At 36.1% G+C, this 9,713-nt stretch overlaps 1 pseudogene; it reads left to right on the top strand.

Moving 5' to 3' along the window:
• Window positions 1-6,661: 6,661 nt before the first annotated feature.
• LOC107670087 (gastrula zinc finger protein XlCGF7.1-like) overlaps window positions 6,662-9,713 on the top strand; it is a 7,233-nt pseudogene continuing 4,181 nt past the window's right edge.

Raw genomic sequence — 9,713 nt, 5'->3', positions numbered from 1 at the left:
ATAAACAATAACGACAGTGCATAAAATATATGGAACTGTATGGAAGCTTCAAGAATCACTCTATTGTACACTTTATAGTTATATGCACAAAATTAAACTAGATGGTGTTGTGCTATTAGGTGAAACTATGTTTTGTTTATCTCACACAAATTACTTGACTGTTTAACACAAAAATATTGCTCACTGTGACGACGTGTGACATTTTTTCATGTGCTTTTTAAGGCTTTTTAAATGTCTAAAGCTCTTCTCACAGGGAGGGCTTCTCTCCAGTATGAATCTGCTCATGTGCCTTCAGATCCTAACTGATTGAAACTCTTGTCACAATATGAGCACTTGTCAGGTTTCTACGAGCAGGTGACAGTCCAGACCATTTTTACTTCTGAAACTCTTTTCACACTGAGTACAGTGATACGGTTTCTCTCCAGTGTGAACTCGCTCATGTATTTTCATGGTTCCTGCCTGAGTGAAACTCGTCACAATATGAGCACTTGTACTGTTTTTCTCCAGTGTGAATTCTTTTGTGCAGTTTCAGACAGGCAGCTTTTTTAAAGCTCTTCCCACACTCAAGACACACATGATCTCTCACATCATTATGTGTTTTCTGGTGCTGTTTACAATTTTCCATCAATGAACAATCAGCTGAATGTGAGCAGCGTTTACTTTCTTAATCTTTGAGTTCTGAAGTCACTGTGTTCCTCCTGCCCTTCAGTCAGCTCTTGTCTTTGCTCTTTCGCTTTCATTGGGTCTAAAATAAACAGAGTAAGTAGTTATAATTAGTTCGATAAATGTGAAAATTCAACTGCACCGTGATTAGCAGAAAATAGCAGAGATCAGGTCTGGGAGTATCAATAATCAAATTTTTTATGCGCCAAATGTTAGTTCTTCTGTGAGAAATCACTCTTGAAGTCTTAAGGTTTTGATGCCAGAAGACAGGTTTTGATAATGAAGCCCAGAGACTCTGCAGAGAATCTCTAGAATCTGTCTTTTCTTTCTCTCTTTTATATAGGTTTCCATAAACAATACATATCATTCAGGCCACTATTACTTATTAACTTTTGACCCCAGTCTATATCTCCTCATGACAGCATAACAGTAACACAAAGAGGTCTCAGTTCATATCACATGTCAGCTGGTCATCACGTTTTCTCTTATAGGCCTAATGGCAGCTCATTGAGCACACACAGTAAAATACATGACTATAATAAAGAATAACTCATATATATAGTGACATTCACATTGATTATGCTTGATTCATTCATATTTTGATTCATAAAAATCTTCTACATGTGTTAGTAGTTGTATGGAAAGGCACCCCAGGGTAGTTTAACTTTAGCATCAGAGTTAAATATAAAATAATCCTCATTTAAGCACTGATAGAAATCATTATTTACCTGTGCCCTCTATGTTGGAGGAGTTTTCCACCGAGTCTGAACAGTGTGAAAGAGCCAGGAAAGAAACAGCAGTGTGAGCGACGCTCATAGGCTCCGCCCCCCTTCTGGTATATAGACCGCCTATTTTACACATGTTATGGCAGCTATTCTGTAAGCGGTTCTGAGAGTAAGAATCCTGTTCTGTGAGGAAGGTCAAAAGGTTTTGCTCTCTGTCCTCGGGGGGAAGAGAGTCGGATGTGTCGTCTCTTCCACCATTAATCTTGAGTTATCCGCCTAAATGTAACAATCATCTTCTGTGAAGGAGATAGCTGGTATGTCGCTCCAGACTTGTTGGCGGCAGGAAATCTGACTCACGGTCATCCATGTTGCCTTTGGGGCCCCTGGAATTCTTCTGCTTTTGCTCAGTTCTGCTCACATTATAGCGGAGATAGTATTAAAGTAGCTCAGTTTAAATGTATTGTATGAATTGCCCTTACTATAGAATAAAAAATATGGGGTGTCTATTTACATTTAGTTAAAAGTGGTTGTAAAATATCAGCTCCAGTGGCGCAGATGGATAAGCGCGTGTTATTAGCTTTTTGACGCGATAGACCCGGGTTCGATCCCGCCTTTTGCCGAACTTTTTTTCTCTCCCTCGTATCACATCGTAAAGGCATTTATTTTCAATCAAAATTAAGGAAAAAATCAAAAAGTTGAAAATAAAGTATCGGCATTATGATTCTTTTCCATAACACTGAATGTTGTAACAAAGGTAACAAAGAGTTGGTTATTATTATTAAGTCTCTTTCCGGCTCAGACTGCATAGGTTAAGCTTATGGGGCTGTCACGTGATGAACGAATGACTCGGAAAAACCCGAAGACTCGAAACAGGTGAACTACTTGACTAATTCCAGTACAGAACCTATAGGATGTTGCGCATGCGCGACTGAACGAATCACTCCCCGAGACGACTCGTTCTTCCCGAGTCGCATTAAAGATTCGTTCAAAATGAACGAATAGTTCAAGAACGACCCAACACTAGTAAGCGGTTCTGAGAGTAAGAATCCTGTTCTGTGAGGAAGGTCAAAAGGTTTTGCTCTTACTATACAGAAGAGAGTCGGATGTGTCGTCTCTTCCACCATTAATCTTGAGTTATCCGCCTAAATTTAACAATCTTCTTCTGTGAAGGAGATAGCTGGTTATTAACCAGTCAGCGTACAGTTTGGTGTGTAAGTGTAATATCACTGTACCACTTGGTGACATTATAATTAATATTAATATTACACTGAACCTAAGTGGACACATGCATTTGCTGTCAGAAAGTTGTATATTATTAGCATATAAAACTATTGAAAGGAAGCTCATCTTAATGTAGGCCTAAGTTATGGTTTTAAATAAGGATGAAACAAAGCACAGGTTAAATGACATTTAAACTACACTTAAATCCGACCGATCAATATAATTTCTAAACAGTGTTAGTACATCTTTTCTACATTAGAAATGAAACACTCGTAACAAAACATTTAATAAATCCTACTGTTCATTACTCGCTACAATATTCAATACTTAAATACCTCACCTCTCAAGCTTTTTCGTGTCAAACTTTGTAAATCACTACTTTCTTCCGCACGTCCTCCGTTTATTCTTCTTCTTCTTCTTCTTGTTTTATGGCGGGTGGCATCCAACGTTAAGGTGCATTACCGCCACCTACTATACTGGAGTGTGGACCAGAGTGACTAACAAAACTTTATATATAAAAAAATAATAAAATAATTTTTATAAAAAAAAAAAAAAACATTATTAATAATAAAAATAACAATTATACTTTATATTCTATTTATTAACCCAGTTTTCCTCAAGAATACAATTAAAGAATTATAATTTCCTGTTTGACCGAGTATTTGCTTTGCATCTAGTATCTCCTGTGGTGTCCTTCTGAATATTTCTCTTTCTATAATATATTTTTGGCAGTGACATAGAACATGTTCTACTGATTCCTCCTCCTGACAATACTCACACAGACCTGTGGGATGTTTTCCAATGAGATGTAATGTCTTATTTAGTCTTGTGTGACCCAGTCTTAACCTTGATATTATATTTTCCTCCTTGGTACTTCGCCCTGTCATCCTCATCCTTCCCACTTCTTTCTGGATGTTATAAAGATGTCTGCCTGTACTTCCCTTGTTCCATTTATCTTGCCATTTACTGATGATTTTACTTTTAAATATTGTCTTTATTTCTGCTTTGCTAAATAAAATGTCTATTGTATTTTCTTTCTTGATTGCTTCTTTTGCTAATGAATCCGCCGTTTCATTGCCTTTAACTCCCCTAATCTCAATGCTTGAGCTTGTATTACTTCTAACTTTTGTAATGATGTTTTAGCAGCCGATCCAAATACAAAACTCCCATAATCCAGTACTGATCTAATCAATGCTATATATACACTTTTCATTGCACCTCTGCTCGCTCCCCAATCAGATCCAGATAAACACCTCATAACATTTAACACCTTTTTACATTTGTTGAGTATATTATTAATATGTTCAGTCCAAATCAATTTGGAATCAAACCACACTCCCAAAAACTTAAAGACTTTAACTCGCTCAATTAATTGTCCGTATATTCTTACCTCCATTCCAGTGATTTCCTTTTTTTTCCTTGTAAATATTAGTGATTTAGTTTTTTCTACTGAAAACTTAAATCCCCATGAGTATGACCATTTTTCAACCACATTAATTGCCTCTTGTATCTTTATTTTAATGTGTTCAACATTCCTTCCCCTTTTCCATAATGCTCCATCATCTGCAAATAAAGATCGACTAATATCAGGTGGAACTCAGGAAAAAACATAATTTATCATGATGGAAAAATGCAATGGACTAATGACACTACCCTGAGGGGTACCGTTATCTGCCAGATACTTCCTGGACAAAGCTGTACCAATTCTAACTCGAATAGATCAGTCAAATAAAAAATCTTTAATCCAATTAAATACTCTTCCCTGAAATTCCTGTTTTATTTAACTTAATCATTAGTCCCTCCTTCCAAACCATATCGTATGCTTTCTCAACATCAAAGAAAACTGCCATAACTGATTCTTTGTTAACCTGTGCCTTCTTGATTTCTGTTTCCAAACATACAACTGGGTCCATTGTTCCTCTCCCTCTCCTGAATCCACTCTGATAAGGTGATAAAAGTTCCTTTGTTTCCAGATAAAATGTCAGTCTTTCAGTAATCATCCTTTCCATTATTTTGACTAAATGCGATGTTAGAGCTATTGGCCTATAGTTTACCGGTTTTGAAGGATCTTTCCCTGGCTTCCTAATAGGAATAATCACTGCTTCTTTCCAAGCATTAGGCAGTTTTCCCATATCCCACACTTTATTATATAGACCTAGGAGTTTCGAATCTGCTAAAGTACCTAGATGTTTTAACATTATATAGCAGATTCCATCTTCCCCAGGAGATGTTAATCCAGATCTTGCTATTACTCTTCTCATTTCACCCAGAGTAAATGGAACATCCAAAACACTATTATTCTCATGCCTCCTCTCCAGAACTCCAGGATGAGCTGCTCTAGTCTTCATTTTTCCTCTCTTAGCCTCCTCTGATAAATTATGATAACTATGTATTTTAACCAGTTCTTTTGCAATAATTTCTGCCTTCTTCTCATCAGAAATTGCTACTTCCTCATCCCTGTAATACTGGGTACTGGTATTCCTTTCTAATTCCTCTCATACCCTTGATCATTGCCCAAACATCCCCAACCGGTGTTACTCTTCCTATTTATTACAAAAACTTCGCCATCTATGCCTCTTTGCCTCCGTTTATTTTATTTATTTTTCGATTCAAATGGAAACTAGAGCCTCTTTATTGTGATGCTGCCACCCACTGGATATTCCTGGTGATTTATAACACAAGATGTAGATAGAAAGAGTAACTAACGTGAGAACTAAAGCACCAACACACATAAAATATATTACTGCCTCTGAACAGAATCAAATATCTGACTAAAACACGATAAATAGACTAACACATGACTAGGAACCACATATAAAGGAGGTGTTTCTGTGAAGTGGTAATTTTATAAGAGCCTATAGACAACTTACAGGTATGTGTTGCATAGAGATGTTTTTTTTTTTAAATGTGTACATTTGATCTGTGTTGAGTTTATGATAATGGCTGTACATCCCAAATAGTTGCAACAGTATTAATGTTGAACTGATGTGATTTAAACATTCTTTCTCAATTAATCAAGCCTTTTATCTTGTTTTATTCGTCATAATTTAATGTACAATCAGAACACTATATGTATTACTGATTTGTCATAAGTCTTAATAGTACTCCAAACTAATGCTTTGGTTTAAATACTGTTTTTTCTTCTGTTGCGCCAGTTTACAGTCTAATTAGGATGTATTTTTTTTGTATGTTACATTTGTATTTTATTGCTGTACTACATTGCCACTTGTATTTCTGCATTGCTTTGGCTGACAACAAATTAAACACTATTTTACTGTTTGGCTTTTCCAATTTTATACAAATGAAAGAAACATATTTTTAAATTCCATAGCCTATCATGTATCAATGCACAATTCCTATTTTTAACACAAATAACATAAGTTTGAAACAACAAGTCTAACATGTTTAAATCTCTCTCCAATAGTTCCCCGTTTTCTCCTCATTCATTATGATGATGTCTGAGATCTTCTGTAAATTGGCACATTAAGCACATTTTACTTGTGTGAATAGGTAGACAAGCTAAAGGATAATCACCATTGATGGATTCTTGTCTTTGCTCTTTCACTTGTATCTGGTCTAAAATAAACATATTAATAAGTTAGAATCATTTCAAGGTGAGTATTAAGTATCAGATCTTTGATCTTCAAAAGTTAGTTCTGTCTTTCCTTTGCAGTGTTGGGGGTACAAGTAACGCAAGTTACGAAATCAGATGACCTTTTTCAAGTAACTAGTAAAGTAACGCATTACTTTTTAATGTACAATTTACATCGGAGTTACTTTTCCAAATAAGTGTCACAAGCAGGGATGGGCAGTATTTATGATACATGTATTTCAAATACGTATTTCAAATACAAAATAGTATTTTGTAATTTGTATTTGATAGGGTTGATGAAAATGGCTTCGTATTTTGTATCAAAATACTTTAGTGTTTTGTATTTTTGTAGTTTTAAAATACTGTAAAATACTTTGTAAGAAGTCTACATGATGACATCATAAAAATGCGGCATCTGATTGGTGCTTACTCAATAGGCTAGTTTGCCCCCCAGGGTGTTTCAGGTCTGACGACATCAAGCGGGCGTGGTTTGATCGCAAGGTCACGGAGCATGCGCAGTTTACACGCTCCGTGTGAAGCGGCGATGATCTCCTTGGTACTCAAAGGTTTGTTTAATTTTCTCTGATTTTCAATATGACTGATCTGATGTTAAATGTTAAAAACGGCGAAAGAAGTACTTTTGTTGAGTGAAAGTACAAGTTTTACTCAGTTTTTGTGCTTGGTAGGGCTGCACGATTTGGAGAAAAAATCTAATAGCGATTTTTCTGATCAAAACTGCGATTTAAAATGCGATTTACTACGATTTCATAAAAGAGCTACAGGTTTGTTGTGGTGGTTTTAACACAGGGCTGCCCAAACTCGGTCCTGGAGGGCCGGTGGCCTGCAGAGTTTAGCTCAAACCCCAATTAAACACACCTGAACCAGCTAATCAAGCTCTTACTAGGCATACTAGAAACTTAAAGGCAGGTGTGTTGAGTTGGAGTTAATCTCTGCAGGACACCGGCCCTCCAGGACCGAGTTTGGGCACCCCTGCTTTAACAGCACCAAAGAAATACCAAGTATTATCACAAACTATGCTACTGTTTATTTCTCTTAACCTCTTAAACATTGTGGCCATTTTTTTTATAAAGTTGTCATGATGCAAACATCTGTCATGACAAATTAAGAAAATAACTACAGTATCTTAATTAAAGTTAAATTAACAATTATATATAAAATCTTAAACTTTTAAGAACCCAAACACACTGTAAACAATTCTACATCAGTAAAACACTGACCATAACATTAAATTTGAAAAATAATGTGTTTTTTGAACATTAAAGCATGTCAACATATTCTGTTACACCAAATACACAAAATAATGACCTTTAAAAAAAGCATCATATGACCCCTTTAAGGTTGAAACAATGACAGCAAAAGTTTTCGCCATTTAACCCTCTGGGGTCTGAGGGTGTTTTGGGGCCCTGGAGAAGTATTGGCATGCCCTGACATTTGTGTTTTTTCCAGTATCTTAAAAAATGTTTAATGGCTAAAGTCTGATAACACTGTATTAGGGCTGCACGATAAATTGCATGCGATATTTAAAGCGCATCTTGTCAGTAAAGCACCGCATTAGATATTATGAGTTGAGACAGGAAAACTGGACATTGCGTATGTTTCATACGGATTACTTTAACAGAGAATATTTGTTTTGGATGTGACTTAGTTAATTTAAAGGTAGACATTTCAGGCTTTCTATACATATATTGGCCTTTTGGCCATGCATTCATCATAGATTTGTCTGTGATACTTCTGCAGGTGCTGATACAGGTTGGTTGTGTTGCCTCGTGTTTTACAAAGTACTTGCCTTCGAAGTACATCCAAACGTCAAAATCCAAAATAATTCCAAACATACACGGTGCTTTTTCGTTTAGTAAGTAATCTGCAGGACTTTGCTCTTCTGCAGCCACACTTTGTTGGGAAGTTGAACTGCTGCTCCCTCTCGCGCTTATCTTTTCCAAATGGCGTTATTTGCTGGTTCAGTCAGCACGTGCAGTGTTAAAATGCCCCCTATTGGTTAAACTCTGCATCAAAGTAAAATGCGCATGAAGCAAACTGTCAAAAACTACGTAGATGCTTGTTAAATCTCTGATAGTCCTTCATCGAAATAATCGCAGCTCTTGCGATTTGAAAATCGCACCCTTTCAAATCGCGATTTCGGTTTACAAACGATTAATCGTGCAGGCCTAACCTCAAGTACTCAATTCTGATTTTACTTAACCATTCGAACAGTGACGCATGAAACATTACAAGATCATTAAGTTTTACTTTGTTTGATTTGAATAGAACATGTATAAAATGATCTGAAGAACCCTTGTGTTCATTTAAGACTATTTGTTCACATTAACATTGAAAATATAATGGATGAGCTCATGATTTTTATGGGGTTGCTAGATGCTATCCACGGTTCCTTTGGTACCTCATGCAGAAAATGTCTCAAGTAAAGCTGCTTAAAACCAAAGATGGCAACAAGCTTCTTCATTCACAATTAAAGAGCTCTTTTGGCTGAGAAAGGTGCGAGAGACAGAGGGGGATGCTCAAGGTGGATGGGATTTCCAAAATGGAAAGTTGCGACAAAGAGGGATGCGCTTTCACGGATGCACCTCCTGTTTTATTATTGATAGGATTATGACTTGGTGACTGCAAGGTCGGCGCATTAGTGCAGGCAGAAAGCCCAGGAGACTGCATCCAAGCTGCCGATTGAAAGGACTGGGGTCCTGAGTGATTGACTTAGAAACACAATCGACTCTAGGGTCCAGATGCCAGACCCAATGTCATTATTAATTACTGCTGCTAAAAGGGTCAGTCAGCCATGAACTTTGCCGCTCTGACTTTTGGCTAATGATCATATGTTCTGTTTTGTAACAAGGACTCTATGTGAAGGTAGACGAAGCAAAAACAAAGGCAGCTCAGTCCTTTCTTCCAAGTTGTCATGCGTTGGGATAAACAGAAGGCTTTTGTATCTGATATCGGCTTCAATCTTTTTTCTTTTTCTTTTTTTTTGGAGATTACTAGCTTACATCACAGTGATTTTATTCAACTGTAAAAAAAAAAAAAAAAAGATTCTGTTTTCCCTTCCATTTTTTTTTAATTATTTAGACTAAGTAGTATAGATTTTTAATATGTTTGTAACTTATTGACCATAACATGAAAATGACCATAACATGATCAGCTTATTGGTGTTGCCCAAAATTTTAATATTGGTACATCCTTATACATATTATTTATGAATACCAAGTCACATCAACATATTTTCAAATTTACGTTTTTAAACATGTTTTACATATTCAATAATAATAATAAATTCAGTAATACAAAAAGATGCAGTTTTTATTTGTTACTAGCTGTTTTTTTCCCCGTTGTATTAGTTATCATCAACTTTTATCTGTACATGGTGTTGTTACTTTAAAAGTCATGTTATTTTTGTAATTTAATGCAGGTTTAGTTTTATTTCTTTAATGACAGTTATTGTCTCATTTGAATTTGTATCATTGCACTGCCTTTTTTTTTGC

The sequence above is a fragment of the Sinocyclocheilus anshuiensis genome, unplaced genomic scaffold (genome assembly GCF_001515605.1).
Source record: "Sinocyclocheilus anshuiensis isolate Anshui unplaced genomic scaffold, SAMN03320099.WGS_v1.1 scaffold48, whole genome shotgun sequence".
Lineage (NCBI taxonomy): Eukaryota > Metazoa > Chordata > Actinopteri > Cypriniformes > Cyprinidae > Sinocyclocheilus > Sinocyclocheilus anshuiensis.
The sequence above is the reverse complement of the archived record's forward strand: the minus strand, read 5'-3'. Positions and strand labels throughout refer to the sequence as shown.